The sequence below is a fragment of the Canis lupus genome, chromosome 4 (assembly GCF_048164855.1).
Source record: "Canis lupus baileyi chromosome 4, mCanLup2.hap1, whole genome shotgun sequence".
NCBI classification, from domain to species: domain Eukaryota; kingdom Metazoa; phylum Chordata; class Mammalia; order Carnivora; family Canidae; genus Canis; species Canis lupus.
Genome location: NC_132841.1, coordinates 22601179 through 22628020, shown reverse-complemented (window position 1 = coordinate 22628020; position 26842 = coordinate 22601179). Strand labels below are relative to the sequence as shown.

General features: G+C 40.4%; 1 long non-coding RNA gene across 1 annotated transcript; it reads right to left on the bottom strand.

The window, feature by feature from the left end:
- Positions 1 to 711: 711 nt before the first annotated feature.
- LOC140631515 (uncharacterized) lies at positions 712 to 24425 on the bottom strand. Its single transcript, XR_012029058.1, has 3 exons — positions 23910 to 24425; positions 2708 to 2954; positions 712 to 1515 (listed from the first exon to the last, which is right to left on the bottom strand). It is a non-coding gene; the product is annotated as an uncharacterized lncRNA (long non-coding RNA).
- Between the last annotated feature and the right edge of the window lie 2417 nt (positions 24426 to 26842).

The window sequence follows — 26842 nt, the reverse complement described above, 5'->3', positions numbered from 1 at the left end:
AATTTTTCTATCATACAAGCAGCTTTTAAAAATCAATAAAAAGGAGTAGAAAATGAGTAGAGGATATGAATAAACATTCTATAGAAACAAGAAATACCAAAGGCCAATAAACATATGAAAATATGCTTAATCTAACACAACGCAAAGGGACAAGGCTAAATCTGTACATCAGATTAGCAAAAATCAACATTTGATAAAACCTAGTGCCAGCAAGGACACGGAGAAATGGGCACGTACATATATGGTTAATCAGTGCATAAATCACTGCAATCTATTTAAAGGGCAGTTTGATAATACCTATCAAAAATTTAAATGCCTGTGGTTTCGTCTTTAGGGATTTGATCACATATCTCAAACACATAGGTACTAGGATATTTATTGCAAGATCGTAAAAGCAATAGAAACAAAGGTTTGCCACTAGGCAGCTGGTCACATGGACACAGCCAGAAAATGAACTGTTCAGCCATCAGACAGGATGAAGTAGACCCTCCTGGGCTGATTGGGAAAGAGCTTTGACACAGTAAATGAATGAAAGGTGCAGAGCTGTCTGGATGCATGATTCTATTTGTGTAAAAATGTGTAAATACACACACACACTCATATATATGTATACACACACACATATAGAAATATATATATATATATTTATTTATGGAAGTATCTTGAAGGATATGTAAGAGACTACAAATATCTCTGGAGAGTACAACGGGGGCTTGGAGAAGGGAAGAGAAATTTTACCTTTGTATTATATCTCTGTATATGATTATAATTTCTTTACTGATACCAAGTGCATGCATTTGTTTTATAGTTTTTAAAAATTGCTGCTTTGTCTCTGGCTGTCCCTACCATTCAGGTGTTCACCAAGACCACGTGTGGCAAGCTCCCGGCCATTGTCTTTGACGGAGAAGAACCCCAGACAGGACTCAAGGTTCCTTCTTTCTCTGTCCTAGTTGAACTCGGCACCACCCAGACCTTCTAGTGACTCTGGGCTCTGAATGTGGTCGAAAGTCCTATTGTCGCCTCCATTCGTTTTTCTATTGTTTCGGTGAATTTTTTTCTCTTCAATCTCTCCTCATTCTGGGCACGATCCTCCAAACTCTAGGGTCACTTCAAAGTTTTTGTTTCTCGATGTTAGCTATATCTCTCCTTCCATCCTCTCCCTGGGTCTCTGGTAAAACTTAATTGATATTTTAGAAGTCTCTCCATTTCTTGTTTGATATCAACTGTTTTCCTGGGTTGGAATCAGGGCACGGGATGTGGGACCATATCCATCTTTGCTCAGGAAGTTTTCATCTCTGCCCTCTTGAAGTGCAGGATATCTTTATTCAGCACAAACCCATCAGGCGCCAGGGTACTAGGGAGCCACAGTGGGGATTAGAGGAAAGCCAGCCCTCAAAGGACTTCACCAGAAGCAGAGTGTATGCTGATGAATTATAATGTAGATTATTTAAAATTTCATTGTCCACGGTAATGCTCCAACACACCCTTGACTTTCCTTGCAGACATTGAAATCTCCTGTGGGGAGGCAAGGAAAATGGATCATCTGGCCTGCTTCCCCCCATCCCACTCTTCATCTGATTGTAATGCTGTAGAGATAGTTTGAAAGGAAAGGGTGTTCCCATTCTGGTGCTTGGGCAAACTCAGGGCACAAGGAGAGGGTAATTGGTAGGGACATGATTGTTCTTTTTCGGTTGGGGGTTAGAAAACAGAGTGATTCAAAGCTCTCTGAGCTTGGGAGAAAGTGTGTGTGCATGCCTGTGTGTGCGCGTGTGTGTCTGTGTCCCCACATGTGGGGAACCTGAGTGTGAGAACGAAGGAAAGTGTGCATGCTCTCATGAAGCAGCGGGTAGAGAGGGTGATGTAGGAATGTGGGGAGAGTCCAAGGTCCCTTCCCCCACCAGCTTCAAAATTGCAGTAATCGCAGATTAAGTGCTGCTGACCCCAGGAGACAAGCAGCTCTGTTTCCAAGGGAACCACATGGCTCAATCAAGGCCCCTGAAAGGGAGGGAAAGCCGAGATGAAGCAGCCCTTCCACCCCTCAGAGCAGCACTCTGAGCAGCAGAGCCCTGAGCACTGCTACATCTGGCCTGCGGAGGGACCCTGGGCAGGTCATTTCCTTCCAGGCTGAATTTTCACTGGCAAGGATGCCAGGAGCGGCTACAGTCCCTCAGCAGACCCCTGGTCCTCGGAGGAGTCGGGCTGGTGGCTAGGGAACTTGGTTGGCTATCTCCCCCTACGCCCTGCCCAGGTCTCTGAACGACCTGGGGATCCTACCTTTGCCTCTCTGGGTGTTGCTTCCCCATTGGTACAATGAAAGCACTGGACAAAGAGTCTCTAAGGAACCCTGTGGTTCTATGCCTTCCTCCTGAAAGAACTCCCCTCTCCTGTCACATTGAGACCCCCTACCTCCAACCCCGCCCCCCCGGCCCAAGGTGTGAGCAGAATGAAGGACACAAGCCAGCCATTCTGCTTGCCAACCTGCCCCTAATCACTCCCACTGGGCCATCCTCATAATGACCAAGGCTTCTCCATCTTTGGGGAGTACGGAGTCCAAAAGGCCAACTGTTTTTCTCAGCAGCTTGAAGCAGGAACAAAGATGGGAATTGAAATGTCAGGAGGAGCTCTGAGCTGAGGAGAAGGCGAGAAGGGCTCCCTCACCCCACAGCCCTTTCAGTAGGGCTACTGGCAAGTCAAGAGGAGTACCCACCCTCTGTCCAGGGAAGCGTGTCCGTGGATCTGTCCAACCTGCACAGAACCCCACACGAGGCAATTCAGAATCCGATGGTCTGATCAGGGAGGCACAGCTGTGCCACGGGATGGGAAGAGCCTGTGGAGTCAGGCTGGTTTCTTTTTCCTGCTCTTTTGCTTCCTGGTGGTGTGACTAGGGGCAGGTCCCTGAGCCCCAGACTCCTCAACTGTAGAACAATGATAAGAAAGCCCGCTGCACAGGGTGGCTGTGAAGATGAGAGGAGATAGTAAGTAAGTCCCTAGAAGAATGCCTGATGCATGGTAAGTACTTACCAAATGGCATACTTTGTATTAAAAAGTGTTTTTATAGATCATCCAGGTCAACAGTTCTCAATTGTGGTTGCACATTACAATGACTAAAGGAGCTTTTAAAAAAATGCCCAGGCCTGCCCCCAGGGCACCCAGGGATGGGATCCATCCTTCAATATTTAAAACGTTCCCCCAGGGACTTCTGTTTCTAGCCTAAGGGAATAATAGGAACTGAATTTACCTCTCCATCTTAAACAACTAGAAATCTGGACAAAATGCAGGATATGATGGTTTTCAGACCTTGAACAACAGGCATGACAGGACTATAATTGCTTAGAGAGAGGAAACAAAGAAGGTGAGCCTGACAATTTCATCAACTTACTATTCCACCTTAAGGAAACAGGAATTGAAGTTCAGAGAGACCAAGGTGGCTAGAATTTGTGGGGCAGAGTACTCGAGGGGTGAGGCCTGCAAAGAAAGCTGTCAGGCATGGCAAGGGCTCCTTGGGTCTTTGGCTAAGAACTCATCTGAGTCCCTGTGACAGAAAGTTACCAGGAAAGGAACCACTAGAATGGAATGGACCAAACAATTTCCAGAGCTGAGACGGGGCTGGGAATTGTTCTCCCCTTCCCCCGCCATCCAGAGTGGGAAATCCTTATAATACAGAAGACATCAGCTCGAGTACCCAGAAAGGTATCCCCTTAGTTGTAGGGCTAAATTAACACTAGAATAAAGGGTGCTCTGGAATTACCCTAAAGGAGATAAAATAGCCCTTGAAAGGATTCCACCATTTTCAAGTAGCTTACTTGTGTTCTAGAATATAATTTAGGAATACTTATGGGAATACATAAGTATCCAGCCCCCAGCAAGGTTCCATTAACAATGTCTGGCATCCAACCAAAAATTACCAGGTGCGTTAGTTTTCTATTGCTGCCATAACAAAATTACCACAAACATAGTGACTTCAAATAGCAGTCACTTATTTTCTCATGCCATCTGGGGATCAGAAGTGGGTACTCTGCTGATGGTCTCACATGACTGAGATAAAAATGTCAGTTTGCTTAGTTCTCTGGAGCTTGGGAATATCTTCCCAGCTTAACCTGAGTTCTAGTGGTTGTAGGACTGAGGTCCCTGCTTCATGTCAGCTAGGGGCTGCCCTCAGCTCCTTGAGGCTTCGCACACTTCGTCTTCTGAGGCCCTCTCTGTCTTCAAACCAGCAATGGTGCATTAAGTTCTACTCGTGCTCCGAATCTCCCTGACTTCCGCTTCTGCTTCTGCTTTTGAGGACTCATGGGATGTTGAGCTCACTCAGATAACCCAGTATAATCTTCCTATTTTAAGGTCAGGCAATTAGTAAGCTTAATTACATCTGCAAAGCACCTTTTCCCATATAAGTTAATATATCCACAGCTCCTTGGAGTAGAGCATGGAATCTTTTTGGAGGCCATAATTCTGCCAGATATTAAATAAAGCAAGGAAATATGATCCATCCCAGGTGAAAAAACCAAACGTTAGAAATAGACCAGAAATGAGAGAACAAATTAGTGGAAAAGGATATTAAAATAGCTATTGTGAATATGTTGCATAACCTTTAAGAAGACAGAGGAAAACATGGCTATGAAGAGAGAAATAGAGGTGCCTGGGTGGCATAGTCAATTAAGCGTCAGACTCTTGGTTTTGGCTCAGGTTGTGATCTCAGGGTAGCGAGATTGAGCCCCACATCAGGCTCTGTGCTCACCATGGAGTATGCTTGGGTTTCTCTCTCCCTCTCCCTCTGCTCCTCCCCCCACTCTTGCACTCGTGCACTCTCTAGAATAGGTAAATCTTTTTTAAAAAAGAAATTATATATATCTCCAAGTGGAAGTTATAGAAATGAAAATTCAATATCTGAAATTTCACTGTATTTTTAATATTTGAAATAATACTAGATGTGATTAACCACAGAGTAGATGCTACTAAAGAAAGATGGTATGGAAGACATAGCAATAAAACAATACAAAATGAAGCACCCAGGGAGGAAAAAAAGTAGAAAAAATACAAATGCCGTGGAATATTTTTAAAACAAATAATGGCCAGAAACTTTCCAAAGTTGATGAAAACTATATACCCCCAGAATCATGAAGCTTAAGATTTGAACCCACATTCAAATCTGCTATAAACATTTATGTATAAGTCTTTGTATGGACATAAGCAATGTCTTGGGTAAATACTCAATAGTGGAATGGCTGGGATATATTTTCTCCAAGACTGTACTTTGTATATTCATCCTCTTAAGAGTATTTTTTTGAAGAATGACCATTTCAAATTCTAATGAAGTTCAATATATCAGTTTGTTTTTTTATGGGTCATGCTTTTGGTGTCATGTCTAGTAAATCTTTGCCTAACTGAAGTATGTGTTTAACTGTCAAAAGTCTGCCAAAGTCTTTTCCAAATGGTTGTACATTTTACATTACCACCCACAATGTATGAGCATCCCACTTCCTCCAAATCCTCATCAACAATTGATATAGTCAGTCTTACACTTTGGACATTCTAGTAAACATGTAGCAGTACTTAGTTGTAGTTTTAATTTGCATTTCCCTAAAGACAAATGATTTTGAACATTTTTTTCATGTGCTTATCTCCTATCCATACATCTTCTTAAATGAAATAGCTATTTCACAAATATTTTTTCCAAATTAAACATTGTATTGTTTGTTTTCATATTATTGAATTTCAAGATCTCTTTAACTCTTCTGGATACAAATTCTTTATTAGATAAATGCTTTGGAAAGATTTTCTCCAAGTCTGTGTCTTGTCTATTCATTCTCTTAAGAGTATTTTTTATATGTATATTTTTTTATTGGAGTTCGATTTGCCAACATATAGTATAACACCCAATGCTCATCCCGTCAAGTGCCCCACTCAGTGCCCGTCACCCAGTCACCCCATCCCCGTGTCCACCTCCCCTTCCACTACCCCTTGTTCGTTTCCCAGAGTTAGGAGTCTCTCATGTTTTGTCACCCTCTCTGATTTTTCCCACTCATTTTCTCTCCTTTCCCCTATAATCCCTTTCACTATTTCTTATATTCCCCATATGAGTGAAACTATGTGATGATTGTCCTTCTCCAACTGACTTACTTCACTCAGCATAATACCCTCCAGTTCCATCCACGTTGAAGCAAATGGTGAGTATTCGTCATTTCTAATGGCTGAGTAATGGTTTTTCTCAGTGGTGTGTGTGTGTGTGTGTGTGTGTGTGTGTGTGTGTGTGTGCGTCAAATGTGCCATCTCTATTTTATTCCTTTTTTTCCTTTTTCACAGACAAATAAAGGTCTAGAAATAAAAATAAAATAAAAATAGAAATTTGAATTTGCAATTTTCATTCCCAGTATGCAGACATGTAATAGATTTTTTTATATCCTGTCACCATGTTATTTATTAATTCTAGTGTCTTTTAAAAAAATCTTTTAGGATTTTCTACCTAGACATGATCGTCTGTAAAGAAGATGATCTTTACAATCTATATGCCTTTCTTCTCCCTTGCTTGCTTGCACTGGCTAGGACTTTCATTACAATGTTCAATAATAGTGGCAAGACTAAAAATTCTTGCCTTGTTTCCAGTATTAGGGGAGAAACATTAAATTTTTGACCATTAAATTAGATGTTAGTTTTCAGCTTTTTATAGATGACTTTTCAGGTTGAAGAAGTTCCCATTTATTCCTAGTGTGCTGAGAGTCTTCTTTTTGAAATCATGAATAAGTATTCAATTTTCAAAAATACTTTTTCTATATCAATTAAGATTTTATAATTTTTCTTTTTTAGTCTATCAAGCTGGTGAAATACATTGATTTTTGAGTATTAAGAGGACCTTACATTTGGGGGATAAACTCTACTAGTCATGGTGTACTACCTTTCCCATATGTTGCTAGATTCATTTCAATAATATTTTGTTAAGGTATTTTTATTTTGATTGACGTGGGGGTATTGGACTATAGGTTACATTTATTCTAATGTCTCTGATTTTGATATCAGGATAATGCTTGCCTCATAAAAAGAATTGATAAGTATTCCCCCTTTATTTTGTGGAAGGGTTTCCATAGAATTGACATTATCTTGTCCATAAATGCCTTGTAGAATTTACCAGTGAATCCATCTAGGCCTGGAGTTAATTTCTTTTTAAATATCTGCTCTCATTTATTTGTTACTCTTAGAAAATCTCATTTTGGGGGGGCACCTGGGTGGTGCAGTTGCTTAAGCATCTGCCTTTGGCTCAGGTTGTGATCCCAGAATCCTGGGATTGAGCCCCGCATCAGGCTTCCTACTCAGTGAGGAGTCTGCTTCTCCCTCTCCTTCTGCCCCTCCCCCTGCTTTTGTTCTCTCTCACTCACTTTCTCTCTCTCTGTCAAATAAATAAATAAAATCTTAAAAAAAAAAAAGAAAATCTCATTTTTCCATTTCTTTCATAGATATAAGGTGACCAGGATATCAATTTCTTCTTGAGTGAACTTTAGTGATTTGTGTCTTTGAAGGAATTTATCTATTTCATCTAAGTTGTTGAATTTATAGTCATACAGTTGTTTTAAAAATAGCATTCCTTAGGGTGCCTGGGAGGCTCAGTCAGTTAAGCATCTGCCTTCAGCTCCAGTCGTGATCCCAGCATCCTGGGACTGGGCCTTGTGTCAGGCTCCCTGCTCGGCGTGGAGACTACTACTTCTCTTTCTCCCTCTGCCACTCCCTGCTTGTGCTCTCTTGCTCTCTCTTAAATAAATAAATAAAATCTTTAAAAATAGCATTACTTTACTATCCTTTTTATGTCATATAATTTGTAGTGATATCACCTCTCAAGTTATTGATATTGGTCATTTATGTATTATCTATTTTTTTTTCCGATTAGTCTTGCTAGAATCTAGCAATTTCATCGATCCAAAAGAACAACTTTGGGTTTCATCAAATTTTTCTATTCTTTTTCCGTTTTTGTTTGTTTGTTTCATTAATTTACACTTTGATCTTTATTATTTTCTTTTTTCTGCCTACTTTGGGGTTTACTTGCTCTTCTTTTTCTAGTTTTGAATTCATTAACTTGAGAACTTTATCCTTTTCCAACACGGGCACTTATTGTTATATACTTCCCAAGAACTGCTTTAGTAGCATCCCACAAATTCTGATATACTATCAAATACTGTTGAACATGCTGTCATGTCAAAAATACTGTCCCTTTTTTAAAATTAGACTTTATTTTTACAGAAAAATTGAGAAGATAGTACAGAGAGGGTTTTCTTTTTGCTCTGAAATTTTCTTTGTCTGATATTAAAATAGCCACTCTAGCTTTCTCTTGTTTCATGTTAGCATGTTGTATCTTTTCCCATCCTTTTACTTTTGATCTAATTATGTCTTTATAGTTAAGGTGCATTTCTTATAGGCAGCATATAACTGGATTTTGCTTTTTCATTCAAATTGATGATTTCTGCCATTTAATTAGGGTGTTTAGACCATTTTGCACGTGTGCAAACATCTTCATTTTGCTTTCCTTTTTAAAAGGTATTTTCACTGGGCACAGAATTCTAAGTTGATAATTTTTTCCAGCAATTTAAAAGTTGTATTCCAGTGCCTTTTTGCTTTCAGTATTCTGGTGATAGATCTACAATATTATCTTTGTCTTTTTTCCTCTGTATTTAAAGTGTTTTTTTTTCCTTTTGGCTATTTTTAAGATGTCTTCTTTATCATCAGTTTTGAGCAATTTGATTAAAATATATCTTGTTTTTTGTTTTCTTTATGTTCTTGGAATTCATTAGGTTTCTTGGATTTGTGGCTCAATATTTTTCATCACATTTGATTTTTCTTTTTTTTTTTTGGCTATTATATCTTCAGATATATTTTCTGTTCCTTCCACCCCTATTTCTCCTCTTCTTTGTGGTTTCCAGTTACTTATATATTAGGCTGCCTGAAGTTCCACAGTTCAATAATACTCTTGCTATTTTTTATAGTTTTCATTTTGGATGGTTTCTATTGCTATGCTTTCAAATTCACTATTATTTCTTCTACTGTGCCTAACCTGTCGTTAATCTCATCTCAGACACTGACATTTTTCATCTCAGATACTGTAGTCTTAATTTCTTCATATTCCATTTTTAACAAACTATGATTCGTAGATCTACTTAACTCTTTTGAATATATGGGATATGGTTATAATATATAATATATATAATATATATATTTTATATATATATATTTTTTTAATGTCCTTGTCTGCTAATCGTAACATCTGTTGTCAATTCTAGGTCTGTTTCAGTTAGTTGATTACTCTCTTCAATATGGATTGTGTTTTTCTGCTTTTGTATGTGCTTAGTAATTTTTTTTTCTACCTAGCGATGTTTGATGGTGGTCCCAGACATTATGAATTTTAAGTTAAGTGTTAAGTCCTGGATATTTTTATATTCCAATAATGTTATTTTTTTCTGAGACTATGCAGCTAAAATACTTGGAAAGAGTTTGATCCTTTTGAATCTTTCTTTTATGATTTGGTAGGCAGATCTGAAGTCACATTCCAATGAGGGCTAATTATTATTCCCTTTTACTAAGGTAAAAGCTTCCTGAGTATTCTACTCATGAATTATCAGTTTTTCCAGTCTGGCACCTGGGAAGAGGCACTAACTCTGGCTCTGTGTGACTTTGGGCACTATTCTCTAATCTTTTCATATTGTGAAATATGCATGCATACATATACTGCTCAGGACTCTCGGAACATGTAAGGGGCCACCTCTGCATATCTCAGGGTTCTCTCTCTGTGCAATATTTTATTCTCTTTACTATTCTGACTTGAGAATTCTAGCTGCCTTCATCTCACTGGATGCTTGTCTTTGTCTCCTCCATTCAAAGAATCCACTAGGCTCCACCTGGATTCTCCCTTCTTGTACCAAGACCTGAAAACTCTTTCAAGGAAATAAGCCACAGCAATTGCAGGGTTGGCTTGGTTCATTTCATTTCTCAGAGATTATTCTCCTTTATTGCTTGATGTCTGGTGTCTTTAAAAGTGCTGTTTCTTCATCATAAAAACCATAATCACCCACACATTTAAATGATCATAGCCCCCACTCCTCATCCCCTGGTAACCACTAGTATGCTTTCTGTATTTGTAGATTTGCCAATTCTGGATATATCATATAAAGGAATCATTCAATTATATAACCTTTAGCATCTGGCTTTTTTCTTAGAATAATTTTTTTTTAATTTTTACTTTCTTAATTCCAATATAATTAACATACATTATTATATTAGTTTTGGGTACCTATGATAAAGTATTGAAACTAGAGAATTGGTCGTTATATGACATTGTGCACACTCTAAATGCCACTAAACTGTACACTTTATAATGGCTAATTCTGTGATATGTGAATTTTACCTCAGTAAAAAATAAATACACTAATGGTAATAAATAAATAGAAGTATTGCTTCTCATATTGGGTCTGTTTTTTTAAAAAAATTGTGTTGAATGGGAGGGTAAATGTGGTCACTGTTACTCTTTTCATAGGCCTATAATTGACTATTTCAAGATAAAATAATAATAGTGCATTTAAGGTTTAAAACCTATGTAGAAATTTGATGCCTAGTTGGCTCAGTTGGTTAAGCATCTGACTCAATTTTGTCTCGAATCATGAGCTCAGGGTAGTGAGATCAACCCCCACATGGGATTCCACACTGGGCATGGAGCTTGCTTAAGATTATTTCTCTCCCTCTCTACCTCCTCTCTTACTCTTATAAAAATAAAATAAAACCTATGTAGAAGTAACATGTATGGTGACAATCTACAAAAATGGAAGAAGAGAAATGGAAGTATATATTGTAAGGTTTTTACAGTATCTATGAAGTGGTATAATATTACTTAAGGGTAGACTGTGTTAAATTTAACATGTATAATGCAGACTCTAGAGCAACAAAGAAAAAAAAAAACACCCCAAGTCTAATTAAAGCGAATGAAAACAACAAAGAACCATAAGATAAATGAGAAACAAATAGCAGGATGGCAAGTATAAACCAGCAATATATATAATTACATTGAACATAAAATGATCTAAACATTCCAGTTAGAAGGCAGAACTTTTAAAATAGGGTAAAAAGGCAAAACACAACTATACATCATCTATAAAAAGCCTATTCTATATATGAAGACACAGGTTAAAACTAAAAAGATGAACAAATATATACAACTGAAACCTTAATCCAAAGAAATCTAGTATGATTAAATTACACAAAGTAACCTTCAGAATAAGGAATATTACCAGGGATGGAGAAAGACATTTCATCATGATAAATAGGTCAATTAATCAAAAGGTCATTATAATCCTAAATACGTACACACTGAGCATAGAGGTCAAAATGTATGAAACAAAAACTTACAGAACTAAAAAAGGAGATAGACAAATTTACAGTCATAGTTGGAAATTTCAACATCCCTCTCTCAGTAATTGACAGAACAAGTACACACAAAAAAATCAGTAAGAATAGAAAAGAAGTTAACAACACTATCAATCAACTTGACCTAATTGACATTTATGGAACACTCCACTCAACAGCAGGATGTATATTCTTCTCAAGTGCTCATGGAACACTTACCAAGAAGCAGCATATTCTGGATCATAAAACGGAATCAAGAAGATTGGACTCAAACAGAGCATGTTCTTTGAACACAACAGAAATAAATTTGAAATCAACAACAGAAAGATATCCGGAAAAGTTCCCAATATGTGGTAATTACATAAAATATCTTTAAATAAGCGATGGACCATATAAGAAATCACAAGGGAAATCAGAAGATATTTTGCATTGGTTGAAAATGAAAACAATATATTTTAAGATGCATAGGGCGCATCTCAAGCAGTGCTTAGAGGGAAATTTATAGCATTAAATGGTTGTATTGGAATAGGAAGAAAGGTCTTAAATCAATATATTACGTTTTATTTCAAGAAACTAGAAAAAGAGAACATTAAAAGCTACCAAGAGAAAAGAAATAGTAAAGACAATAGAAATTTTTAAAAGTAGAAAGATGGTGGGGTGCCTGTGTGGCTCAGCCAGTTAAACATCTGCCTTTGGCTCAGGTTATGATCCCAGGGTCTTAGGATTGAGCCCCGCATTGGGTTCCCTGCTCAGCTGGGAGTCTACTTCTTTCTCTCCATCTGTCACTCCCCTTGCTTGTGCTCTCTTACTCTTCTCTCTCAAATAAAATCTTTATTTTAAAAAAGGTAGAAAGATGGTGATGTATGAGTGAAAGAGAGTTCTAAAGCTGGTTCTTTTAAAAAAAAAAATATATATATATATATATATATATATATAAAGACAAATACTATCATGGAAAAAAAAGAGGAGCAGTTAAAAGAAGAAGCAAATTATCAAAATACAGAACAAAAGGGAGACCATCAGAGATACTATAGATATTGAGAGGGTAATATGAGAATATTATAGACAAACTCTGGCCAATAAATTTGACAACCTAGATAAAATAGAGAAAATGCTTGAAATGTACAAACTACCAAAGCTCACTTCAGAAGAAATAAAAATTCTGGATAGCCTTTTACCTATTTTTAAGTTGAGATATAATTTATATAACATAAAATTTAATGTAACACAAAATTCACTATCTTAAAGTATATGATTCAGTGGTTATTAGCATATTCACAAGGTTGTGTCACTATCACCTCTATCCAATTTCTGAACATTTCATCACCCTAAAAAGAAACCCTGTGCCCACTAGTAATCACTCCTTATTTCCTCCTTTCCCCACTCCCTGACACTACTTATCTACTTTTCATCTCTATGGAGTTGCCTATACTGAACACTCCATATAAGTGGAACTGTACAATATATAACTTTTGTGTCTGGTTTCTTTCACTTAGCACAAGTTTTCAGGATTCATCCAAGTTTTACAATGTATCAATACTTTATTCCTTTTCATGGCTAAAAAAATTCCCTTGTATAGACATACTACATTTTGTTAATAGACATTTAGATTGTTTCCACTTTTTGGCCATTGTGAATAATGTTTCTATGAAAATTCCTTTATAAGTTTTTGTGTGAATGTATATTTTTATGTCTCTTAGTTATATACCTAAAAGTGGAATTCAAATGGCAACCCATTTTTAACTTTTTGAGGAACTGCCAAACTATTTCAATGGAGGCTGTACCATTTTAAACATCCCCACCCACAATGTACCAGGCTTCCAATTTATCTACATCTTTACCAAGGTATGTTTTTCTTTTTTTAAAAAAATAGCCATGCTAGTGAGTGTGATATGGTATCTCATTGTGGTTTAGATCTGCATTTCTCTAATTACTAATAATGTTGAGTATATTTTCACATGCTTATTGACCACATGTATGTCTTTAGAGTGATGTCTATTCAAATCCTTTGATTATTTTAAAAATTAGATCTTTTTTTTCTATCATTGAGTAGTAATAGTTCTTTATATTTCCCCAATTATAGGCCCTTGTCAGATATATAAATACATCCTTCCATTCTATGGATTATTTTTTCACCTTCTTGATAGTGTCTTCTGATGCACAAAAGTTTCTCATTCTGAGGAAGTTCAATTTATTTTATCTTTGGTTGTTTGTACATTTGGAGTCATATCTAAGAAACTATTGCCTAAACTAAGAGCAAGAAAATTCACAACTATGTTTCCTTCAAAAAGTGTTAGAGTTTTAGCTCTCACATTTAGGTCTTTGATGCATTTTGGATTAATTTTTGCTTATGGCACAAGACGGGGTACATTCATTATTTTGCATGTGGATATCTGGGTGTCCCAGTACCGTTTAAAAAGGCTATTCTTTCCCCACTGAATGATATTTACACCATTGTTGGAAATCAACTGGCCATAGATGTATGGGCTTATTTCTGAACTCTCCATTACATTTCACTGATCTATATGTCTAGCCTTATGCCAGTACTACACTGTCTTGATGGTAGCTTCATAGTAAGTTTTGAAATCAGGAAGTGTGAGTCCTCCAATTTTGTTCCTTTTTATCAACTTTGTCCTGATTATTCTGGGTCTCTTACATTTCTATAATAACTTTAGGATCAGCTTGTCTATCTCTGTAAATAAAAACCAAAACAGTTTGAATTTTGACAGAAATTGCGTTGAATCTGCAGATCAATTTTGGGAGTATTGCCATCCTAACAACAATCAAGTCTTCTGATTCATGAACGTGGGATGTCTTTCCATTAATTAGGTCTTCTTTAATTTCTTTCAATAATGTTTTGTCATTTTTGGTGAGCAAACAAGTATTGCATTTCTTTGGCTAGGCTTAGTCCTAAGTATTTTTTTTATATATATTAATATACATGGAATTGTTTTCCTAATTTCATTTTCTGGTTATTATTTGCTGTTATACAGAAATACAGTTGATTTGTGTATATGAGTCTTGTGTCTTTTGTCTTTGCTAAAGTCATTCACCAATTTTAATTGTTTGTGTGTGTGTGTCTGTGTGTGTGTGTGTTCTTTAGTGTTTTCTGTATATGCAATCATGTCATCTGTAAATAGAGATAGTTTTACATCTTCTTTTCCAATCTGGATGCCTTTTATTTCTTTATATGACCTAATTCCTCTGGCTAGAACCTCCAGTACAATGTTTAAAAAGAAGTGATAGAAGTGGACATTCTTGTCTTGTTCTGATTTTAGAGATTGTATCTGCTTTTTTTAATTGATTCTATAGTTAAAAGCATTCCCTTAAAGAAAATTCCTGGGCTTCAGATGACTCAATTGATTAATTATATCAGACATTTAAGGACAAAATAGTTATTAGAACAAACCAGTTCTACAGAAAATCTTTCAGAAAATAGAAGAGGAGGGAACACTTCCCAATTCCTTTTATTATGTAAACATTACTCTAATAACAAAACCAAAGATATTGTAAGAAAGGAAAGTCACAGTCAGCCCAACATCCCATGTCAATAAAAAGCAAAATACCTTAAAAAAATATTAGTCAATTGAATCTACAATATCTGAAAAAATTTGTTGTATCATGACCAAGTGTAGTTTATCTCAAGAATGCAAGGCTGTCTTAACATTCAAAAATTAATGTATTTCACCAGCTTAAAAGAGTTAAAAAAACAACACATGATTACCTTAATAGATAGAGAAAAAAAATTTTGAGAAAATTTAATACTCATTCATGATTTAAAAACAAAACAAAAGAAATTCAGTACACTAGGAATATAAGGGAACTTCCACACCTAAGAAAGAGCATCTATGAAAAATCGACAGTTAACATGACACTTGATGGCAAAAGACTGAATGTTTATCCCTAATATTGGAAACAAGGTAAGAATTCCCACTCTCATCATTGCAGTGGAACAATGTAATAGAGGTCTTAGGCCAGTGAAACAGACAAGAAAAAGAAATTAGAAGGTTTATATATTAGAAAAAAATTAAACCTATATTTTTTTGCAAATAATATGACCATTGGCCTATATAGAAAATGCTAAGGGTTCAATTTAAAAAAGGCTACTAGAATTGATTAGTGAGGTTAGCAAGGTAACAAGATTCAAGGTTCAATTTTAAAAGCCTGTATACTAAATGTGAATAGATGAAAATTCAAATAAAATGTCACTATGAGGGATCCCTGGGTGGCGCAGCGGTTTGGCGCCTGCCTTTGGCCCAGGGCCGGATCCGGGAGACCCTGGATCGATTCCCACGTCGGGCTCCCGGTGCATGGAGCCTGCTTCTCCCTCTGCCTGTGTCTCTGCCTCTCTCTCTCTCTCTCTCTGTGACTATCATAAATAAATAAAAATTTAAAAAAAAAAAATTAAAAAAAAAATGTCACTATGATAGCATGAAAAATATGAAATACTTTGAAGTCAATTTAATAAAATATGTGCTATTCCTGTACACTAAAAACTATAAAACACTGCTCAGAGAAATTAAAAATGATCTAAACAAAGGGAGAGACATACTATGTTCATGAATCAGGAGACTCAACAGTGTTAAAAGATTTGGTGCACTTGCTATCAAAATCCTATATGGGTATCTGGAGAAATTGATAAGCCCATTCGAAAATTTATATGGAAATACAAAGGATCTAGAATAGCCAAAACAATTTTGAAAAGCAAAACAAACTTGGAGACTTTACTGTACCAGATTACTTGGAAATATTGCTATACTAGATTTCAGGACCTACTTACTATTAGATTATAACAATTAAGACAGCCTTGCATTGGCATAATTATAGGTATTTAGCTCAATGGAGTCCAGAAATAGACCCAAACATATATGGTCAATCGATTTTTGATGAATGTGCTAGGGTAATCTAGTGGGGAGAGAATAATCTTCTCAACAGATGATACTGAAGCAATTAGATGTTCTTGGGCAAAAAATGAATCTCGATTTATATTACACACCACACAAAAGAAGTCACTCAAGATGGATCATAAGCCTGAAGACGTGTGAGCTAAAGCTCTAAACTTTTATGACAAAACACAGGAGAAAATCACTATGACCTTGGGTTTATTAGAAATTTAAATCTCTGATTAAAAAACAGCACAAACCATAAAATAAAAGTTAATAATGTGGACTTATTCCAAGTTTAAAAAAATCCTTTGTTCTTCAAAATTTAATGATAAAATAAAAAGGCATGCTATAGACTGGGAGAAAAATATGTATCCAGAATTTATAACAAACTCTTACAACTTCATAATAAAAAGTTAAATTATTCAATAAAACATGGGTAAAGATTTGAATAGATTCTTTAGCAAAGATAAAAGAATGGAAAATAAACACATGAAAAGATGCTTAGTGTCATTACTCATCAGAGAAATACAACTCACACCATAACGAGATACTTCTACGTACTCACTAGAATAGCTAAAATGATACAGTCTGCCAATATCCAATGTTGACAAGAATGTGGAACTAGAACTCTCATTCACTGCTGATGGGAATGTAAGATGGCACAGCTACTTTGGAGGAGCCGGTTTACAGTTACTTGTAAGCTAAACATACACCCAGCCTAACTAGCAACCCCACTCCAAGATATTTACCCAAGGAAAACATATTTATAGGAAGAATTTACTTGAATAGTCATAACAGTTTTGTTCATAATGGTCAAATGGAAGCAACCCAGGTGTCCATCAACTGATAAATGGATAAACAAACTGTGGTATATCCATACAATGAAGTATTGGTCAGCAATACAAAAGACACAACAACATGGGATCCCTGGGTGCGCAGCGGTTTGGCGCCTGCCTTTGGCCCAGGGTGCAATCCTGGAGACCCGGGATCGAATCCCACGTCAGGCTCCCTGCATGGAGCCTGCTTCTCCCTCTGCCTGTGTCTCTGCCTCTCTCTCTCTCAGTCTGTGACTATGATGAATAAATAAAAAAAAAAAGACACAACAACATGGATAAATCTCAAATGCATTCTGGTGGGTTAAATCAGACCCACAAGAGTAATTTTGTATGATTTCACTGATAGGAAATGTCAGAAAGTTTAAAATTATAATGTCAGAAAGCTGAGCAATGGTTATCAGGGACCAGGGGTTGGAGGTGGATGTTTGACTGTAAGAGGTTATGAGGGAGTTTTTTTGAGGGATGGAAATGTTATATGTTGATTGTAGTGGTGGCTACATGACTGTATATATTTGCCAAGGTCCATCAAATTGTATACGTAAAATCGGTGAATCTTAGTATGTGTAAATCATATCTCAATAGAACCAATCAGCTACCTGGGTAATTCTGATATACAGCCAGGGTGGAGACCATTGGCTCAAGCTCACAACCTTATTTTATTGATGGGGATACACCAATGCCCAGGGAAGGAAAGCATTCTAGAGACACTGAGTCAATGTCTATGCGGTGAGTGGGTGGATGAGTAGAAAATGAACTGATGAATAATTTGACTGAGTGAGGTTATGGCAGATCAAATCCTAGAAATCGTGTCTTTTTGCACCCAGATCTTTCCCCCTTGCATCAGAATTAAGGAAAATTTGAGAATTGGGTCTTAATGGAGACAAGGAAAGTACAGGGGTCAGAGCAGTCTCAGAGACAACGTGTGAGGCTTTTCCACAAGACAGGTTGAGATCGGAAGCGATGGGCTCAGATATGGCAGGCTTAATTACCTCTGACCTTCCCTATCAAGCTTCAGGTCCCAAGACAGAATGCGTTTGAGATGGGGTAGATGGACTAGGATTGGTAAATTGGAATGGAGCCTGGATACTCAGAGTGGGATCCAAGGATCAGCAGCATGAGCATCACTTGGGAGCTTCTTAAAAGTGCGAATCTCAGGGCTCACCCGAGACCACTGAATTCGAGTCTAGTTTTTAAAATTTAAGAAGTACCAGTAGAGGACTTTGCAAAACTTTGGAGCCTGGGGGAGAGACCAGGGCCAGTGTTCTTGTCTGATTTTTCTCCAGAGGCAGCAAACTATACAGAGAAGAGTGCAGGACCAGGGGGAGGAGTAGGAATCAAGAACCAGTCACCTTGGGCAGGTCACTTCCTTTTCCTGAGCTTTAGTGTTCTTATCTATAGAACGAGCATATGGAGAATTCCTGCTCAGCATACCTGCCATATAGAAGAAAGGAAAAGGCAGGTGTGAAATCACCATGGAGGCTGTTGGCTGCTGGCACACTCGCCACACCGCCCTGTCTCCCTCGGCCTGTGCTATGTAATATGCTGGTTTCCATTCCTGGCACACACTGACCTTCTCAGCTCCCAGCTGAGGCCCAGACCCACAGTTGGAACTCAGTAATTTCTCAGGGCCTGATGGCAGTTTTACGGCCATCTGGTCTCCCTTTCATGTTGCTCTCCTTACTGGTTCCTGAAGGTGGATATGAGCAAGCAATACGCCCCATCCCAGGTATGCCTAGTGGAGGGGAAGGGTTACAAACAAGTATAGCCTGTGGGAGGCTGCTCAGGAGTGCATATTCCTGGGGCCTTACAGCCTCTGGCCCTGAACCTCCTGAGACTTCCGGTAGTGGGTTCCTGGGATAGCGGATCATTTTAATAGGAGACTGTTCTACTTGTACATGGCAATGGTTCCAGAGACAGGAGGAGGGTCCTTTCCATTCCAGCTTCCCTTGAAGAGGAGGACTCAGGTGTAAGGCAAAATTGCAGCAGCCCTGGGCTCTTGGAGCCTGAGTGCTGGCAGGCCCCTACCTGGCGCTGGCAGTCGGATCTCATTCCTGCTAAAGAATGGCTAGTCCAACAGCATACGGCCCACAACATGTTTAATCCTTGGCCCCTATGGTTCTGCCGCACGCCATGTGATTCCCCTGGCACACACAGTCACTGCCTGCATTCATCTTCCTCCCTCAATATACCAATGTTATCCCTTTGGAACATGTTGCTAATCCCTCCTGCCTATATTATCTCTCTTCCTGGCATCCATTCCTACTTCCACAGCATCAACTTAACTTGCCTTGCATTCATTGCGACTCCCTGGCACTAACTGCTATTTCTGGAGTGCCTGGGGACACCACAGGCATGAGCTGGCACTCATTCTGGCGTAGCGAAGAATTCTCCGGTCATGGGCATGCTCACACACTATGCACTGGATGAGGGCTAAAGCATCTTTTCTGGTTGTCATTCTATGTGTGAACTAGGAGGCATTGTCTCCCTGCCTTTTGCAAGGTCCTGCAGGAGCAACTGGGATTGATTTCATCTACTCGTACTGTTCTTAGCAGTAGGAATGTCTGTACTGCTCTCAGGCCTAACATAGTCAAAACAGAACTTTTGATCCTGCTCCCCATCTCAGTAAGTGGCAATGTTACCTACTCACTTACTTTCTTAAGCCAAAAATTAAGGTACCGATCTTGATCCTTCCCTTTCCTTCATTCCCCACATCCAAGCCTGCTCGTCCATCCCCCAATGACCTCCATGTTTCCAAATTCAGTGATCATTTTTCTATACAAGTCTGTGTTAGCTTCTTGTGGCTGCTGTAACAAATGACTACCATCTTGGTGGATTAAAATGCTAGAAATACATCCTCTCTCAGTTCTAGAGGCCAGTAGTCTGAAATCAATTTCTCTGGGCCCAAATCAATATGTCAGCAGGGCCATACCCTCTCTAGAGGCTCTAGGGGAGAGCTACTTCCTTGCCTCTTACAGTGTCTGGTGGTTGCTGGCGTTCCCTGGCTCGTGGCCGTGGCACCCCAATCTCAGCCTCCCTGGCCACGTTGCCTCCTCTTCTGTCTGTGTCAAGTCTCCCTCTGCTTCGCTCTTATGAGGATACGTGCATTTAGGTCCCACCTAAATAATCTAGGATAATCAACCCATCTCAAGATCCTGGATTCAGTCGCATCTGCAAAGTGCAATCCCCTCCTTTTTTTTTTTTTTTTTCTTTCTTTTCAGTGTAAGGTAACATTCACAGGTTCCAGAGATTAGAGTGTGGACATATTTGGTGGTGGTGGTGGGGAGCATAACTTAGCCTGCCACCCCATCTTACTCAGTGGTTAACCACTGTCTTTGAAGCTGCTTATTCTCTTGGCTTCCATGTCATTTCCTCCTTCATTGGCCCCTCCTTTTCACTTGCCTTTGTAAGATTCTTTTAACAGGATTTCTACCATCCACTCAGTTTCTCAGGCTGAAAACACATGAGGCATTTTTGCTTGCACTTTCCCCCCATACCCTTCCACTGCCAGCCCATCAGACAGTCTCTAAACTGTAGCCCGGGTCTTCCAACCTCTCTTCTCCCCAGCTCACTTCTATTTGCAGGACCACCACCTTTGTGGTCCATGCCACCCTTCTCCGTCACCCAAAATAGATTCTGTGACCAAAGGAAGGTATCAGAAGCTCCAGCTGCCTGCTGACTATCCTCTCAGCCTCTCTCTGGTCCCAGCCACCATTGCAATGAACATTTCCAGGAAAGTTTCCCCTGAGAGTGTCTGAGCTCAAGTACGTGATGTGTGATTTCTTTGCTTACTACACTAGGGCTTCTCTGATGCCTAGTGTGAAACACCGGCAGAGATCTTCACTGCACAGGGCATGTGCAGCCTGGAAGCATGGCAGGGGAGCGTCAACACTGCTGGGCCCATAGGGAGATGGGAGTTGATGTAGAAATGCTTCTCTCTGTGGCCCATCATGTGGAAAATTCTGAGAAGTATTCCATGTCCTTCTGAGAAAGTTTCAATGAGATAAGCTCTGGTTTTATATGGCAGGGAACAACTCAGTAATGTATATTTGTATTGGCTTTTTCTCTTTACCTCTTTTGCTCTCCCTGGTCCTTCAGTGATACCTGGGATCACTTTCTAGAAAAACTGCCTGCCCATGAGTCTTTACCTCAGGTCCTGCTTTTGAGGGGAACCCAGGATAAACCAGTGAACTGGTTTACAGTCACAAATCTGACTGTGATTCCAGGGCCCTCCTTCCTTGCTCAAAACCTTTCAATAGCTCCTCAATGGTCTTGTGCTAATTGCAAAGTTCTTTCTGTGCCTGACAAGGGCCCAAAAAGTTTGGTCTCTACTTGACTCTCCAGTACCATTTTCCCCATCCGCCTTTCCACTTCCCATCCCAGCCTCACTGGGCCACCTTTAAGTCTCCTCTCCTCTCTGAAATTTCTCTCTCCTCAAGACTTTTCAGGAGCTGGTCCTTCTTGGAGCTCTTTCTTCCCTGCTCCTCTTCTGACTCCAGCTTATTCCTCAGCTCTCAACTCAAGCATCATTTCCTCAAGGACCTCCCTTACCTACAAACCAGGTAACACCCCACCACCACCCCATGCATTCTTCTAGCATGACTTTGGATAACTTTCCTTATCAGAAATGTTACTTTGGCTTGAAGTTTTCCTTTTATTTGTGTTATTATATAACTAATGTCTGTCTCCCTCATTAGATGATAAGCGTCAGGGGGATAGAGACTGTTAATTTTTGCTCCTTAGTTATCCTCAAGGCCACACCTAGTGCAAGGCACACATCATAGGCATTCAATATTTGTTGAGGAAATGAATGAATAAATTAAAGTATAATTATTCCACAATGTTCAAGGTATATATAACACCACATTTCTGTATTCGTTTCAAACAAATTAAACCTGGCTTCAGCATTCTCCAACCAATATCAGTAACTTTCAAGACTCCTCCCAAGCTTCAGTCTGAACAAATGCCAAATGCCTCAGGCTTACAGAATCCTGCAACAGCAAGCCAGGCACTGTTGTTTGCTGGGTGGAGGAAGTCACTCCTCCCTGTTCCTTCTTGCTCAGCCTTGATTGTATAATCCATTCCAAGGTTCATGGCTCTAACAGAGTCCCTACTTCTCCCTGCCAGCTGGTCCCACAGGGACCGTCACCTGGCCATTCAGTGGCTAGTCCTCACTGCCCTCTAAACAGCCAGCCCACTGGGAGTCCTTTTCCTGGAAATGGGCTCAGGTCCATACACCCTTCCTTCCCAAGAACCCTGAAATGCTGTTCTCTTCAAAAGCTTCAGAGGCTCAGAAATACTCAGGTGTCAGGTTGCTTTGGCCTTCTCAGTTCCAACGCACACTCCCCTTTTCCTTCTTAAATGATCTGGTGATCCCAGGAGTCATATTCAAAACCTAGAATGGCAAAAGAACTTGCTTTCTGTTACTTGGGGTCGGGGGGCAGTTTGTGAGTGGTACAGCAATGCAGCAGTTAGTTTTTCCCTTCCTGCATGGTGGCAGAGTAAGCTTCCTGCTATCAAGGTTATCTTCTCCTAAGGATGGATAGAATAATATTAAAGCATCTACAGTATTGAATTCTTAATGACTCAATCTGCTACATTTGCATATAACTGTAGGTGGTTCACAGATATCTTCAAGCCCCATTGTGTCTCACGACTACATTTTTTGGCACCTTCCCTGGTGTGCTGCTGTCCGTGGTGCTGAAGTATCATCAGGCTCAAAGGTGAGATGGTCTCTCCTATCGTTTCACTTCTATGCAATCTTTCCCAAGACTCACACCTTTTATTATTTTCTTTCTTAAGTGAAAGATCTTTTAAAAACCTGTTGCAGCATAAATAGAATCAGGCCTCTCACTTCCTAAGGTATGTAGCTGATTCTTGTACTCTGGGCAATTCCATCTAAAATTTTCCTTCTGGGAAGTTAGGGGAGGGTTGAGGCCCCTGCCCCTTGTGCACCCTGTTCATGAGTATCACTAGATTTGAGAGAGATGCTGAGATGTGGATGGGGGAGGGAGTGTGAACTTGGTCAGTATGAAGCCTGGCTAATTTCATTCATTTTCTTTTGCTAGATGCTGAGTATAATCTGTCCCCTTGGTTGCCTTAACTAGAGGCCTCTGAGTCATCACCCCTTCCATCTGCCCTCCCCCCACAGTCCGCTAGTTCATAAGGGTGTTCATTCACTCTTCCCCCATCCTACCACTGTGTCTTTGAGCAGACCCTTAGCTCTAAATCATAGCCACAGCTTCTCCTGGGTCTCCTGTCTCCACATCACACCTGCTAATCAACTCTCCACACAAGCCAGAAGGCTCCCCATTGTACTTAAAAGTCAAATCTAACTCTTTACCATGAACTCTTGCCAACCACGTCCTTCCTTTATGTGTTTGTCTGTGCTGTACCTCCTGCCTTACTCCCTTCACTCCTCTGTTTAGCAAACTCCACATTCTTCTACACCCAGCTCAAAAGGCTCTCTTTCCTGGAGCCTTTACTGACCAGTGCATCCCTGGGCCCCACACAGGTCCGCAACTCCCTACCCCAGCCATCCCCCTACAGATTCTCTGTCCTTCTCTCTCAGTTCTGGAGCAGGATTATGATAGTCTCATCTTTCTACCCTATTCACACTAGGTCCAACAATGATGGATGCTCAAAAAGAATTTGCTGGAAACATAGTTACTGGTAGATTATGTCTGTCTCATCAATTGAACCTGTCTCAGGGATCAACCTCTTCCATCTCTATCTATGAACCACATTGGAAACTCCTCCTTGCCTCACTCCCTTTCACAGTAATTCATTTCTTCAAGAGCACATTGCAACTGGCACTCACCGCTCATCCTCTGGCTTTCAGAAGACTGAAACTTGTGTTGATATCACCCCCTAACTCCATTTGGTTTCTCTCTCTGAGTAAAAGCATTCCAATCCCTTTTGCTTTCTCATAGATTACCATATTTAAGAATTCAAATTTGTTAGAATATAGGAGTCTGTGGCCAGAGTGAGTGAGATACCCATTCAGTTCCCAAGGCCAGGAAGCTGGAAATAGTCTTGTCCTGGCCTATACTCTGATCCCCTCTCATCTCTCCTCCTGGCAGCCAGGAGCTAAGATCTCCCCAGCATGTGCCCAACCCTCAGCCTGCCTAAAATGCTCCATGAACCAAGCTCAGGATTAGCAAATATTTACCTAATGCATAGGGGAGAAGGAATGGAGTCAGATATGTTAGAAATGAGTCCTGATATGTTCCTATAGGTATATCTCATTCACTCAGGCCATAGAACTCTTGAGCCTGAAAGCACTTTTGCCCTAGGGCAGAGGAGGGATGTTGAAGGTCTATAGGAGTCATTGCTAAGGGTGGGAGGCAGGCAGATAGTGGGGGCTCAGAATTCTGAGCTGCCTGGCTCAGAATGGTAGTATTCCAAGTGTTATGAATTTGGAATTTGAGATGGGGACTCTGGATGGTGTAAGGCCAGTTGTGGATATAATAGAGGGAGAAGAAAATGTTCTAGGAGTAGGGTACATAACTCCAGATGTGAGAAAAGAGGTGTTCCAAAGCAATGGAAAGGTAGTGAGATGAGTCAAAGGGCTCAGGGTACACATAGGAGAACAGAAGGTTTTAGATGTAGGGTAGGAGTTTTAGGTGTGGATGAAGGGGAGCATTCTGGTATTATGTATCAAGAATACAGTTTTAGATGGGGGATAACTTTGGAGAGGGCAGAATCCTAGGTGTGTTGAATGGGAGTACAAGGGCATTATGCCTGTATTTGCGTGTCGCTGTGGGGAGGGGGAAGGATGTATGCTTCTGTGTGGTTTGAGGCTCACAGACCAGGAAGTAGGCTGGTAAAATGCTAAAGCAAGTAAGAGCTAAGATGGGAAGGGTTTAAGACAGGGCAGGAGGTAGAGCTCACGGCAGAACTCTACCGCCCTGAGAGCTTGAGATCATCTGGGTTAGCTCCCTACCCACATTGCTCTCAGAGCCCCGTCCATGGCTCTGTATACAGTGGCCCCTTCAACCTCTACCAGCTGGGCACCAGGCAGTCTCTCCACTCATGCTGTGTCCTGACTCTCGCTCCTTGCTATATTGGGATATAGAGTAAGTCCTTTCCAGAATGTGTTCCAGAAACCGAAATTTCTAACAAAATGTCTAGACCCCAAGAGAACCCAAGGGGAGCCTGGGAGGAGCAGCAAGTACCCCAGGAACATTGCTGATGGGACTAGAGAGGATAGGAACCCTGGCCTGGGGTTCAAAGAGGATGGCCTCCCTGAAATGTGCTTTAAAGGACCAGAAAGATTTGGGTTTAGGGTATATATTATAGCAAAGCAGTGAGGAGTGAGGAGGCTGAGATGGGGTTTGGGGGGCAGTAGAGAAGTGAAATCAGCCACAGTAAATGGTTTGGATGATCCTGAGGGGATTATAAGCTCAGATGTCTGAAGGAGCTAGGCAGGTGATATAAATGAGTGAAGCAGGCCAGGTACAAAATGAATTTAAGAAACGTGGGGATGGACAAATGGAGAACATGCCCCAAATAGCTAAGGACCTTCAAGACAAAACAATAAAATGATACACGGGGTGGCAGGCCGAATGAAATCTGGCCCATGGACCATCAGTTTGAAACCCCAAGAGAGTAGCAAGGGCTTTGGCTGACTAAGGGTGTATGGCAAAGGCCTTGGATGCCCAGCCCAGCTGAAGAAGAACATTCTACAACAAAGCCTAACTGCCAAGGACCACAGGGCAGCAGTGCTTCCTGGATGGAGCCTTCCTCACCCTTCTTCCCTCACAAGAAGCTAACAGTTTATTGTAAACTCAGCACACTTGGCCTCAGACCCATAATTTGCTTGCTAGATGACCTCATTCCTTCTCCATCAAAGCCTTCCGACCTAAGGACCCCTCGGCAAAGCCCCCTTCCCCAAATATCTCCCAGACTGGCCTTGCTTTGTGTACAGAGCATCATCTCCTGGCCCATTACAAGACTCCAGCGTGCATTTCGGAGCTGACTCAGGCCTGCCTGCTTCCTTAGGCCTTGGTCCTCTGGGTGTGACCCCCCTCGCCCCACCTCCCAGAATCACCTAATCCCTTTTCATCCCCCTCTGGCGAGGTGGGCAGAGAAGGGCTCCAGGCACCCGGGCTCCCATTGTCTGTGCTCCTTGAAACGTTTAAAGGGATTAGGGGCTGGGGGCTGGGCCCCGGTTGCCTTCAGGGATGTGTGTTCAGTCGGGGAGAAGATGAGATTCCACTTCCTTCCATCCCACCCGACCAGAAGGGCTGGTGAGTGCAAGATAGATGGCGTGGATAAGGGGGCATTCAATTAATTCCAATTTAAACCCAATTTGGTCTCCTTTATAATTAGAACAGCAGGCGTGTTTTAATAGTGGATTATCTCTCCCGGGCAGTCGTTTGTCATTGCTCTTTCTCTGCACTAGGTCTTCTGGACCACCCCACCCGGGCAGGGGAGATGAAGCTGGGGGAGCACGGCAGGGCATGGATGGGGAGACCTTTGGGCATGGGTGCACAGAGGAGCGGTGACCACAGAGGCCCACGCCCATCTTAGTCCATGTCTTACCTAAGAAAGTCCTGCTCTGTGCCTCAGTTTCCCTGGCCATAAAATGAGGGAGGGGCATATCAGTGAAGATTCTTTACTCTGACATCCATAGAATAGGAGAGAGGAGAAACTGATGGTAGATCTAGAAGGTGGAGCCATAGGGCTCAAAAGAGGAGTCAGAGATATGGGCACTGCTGTGTGACCTTGGGTGAGCCATTGACCTTTCTG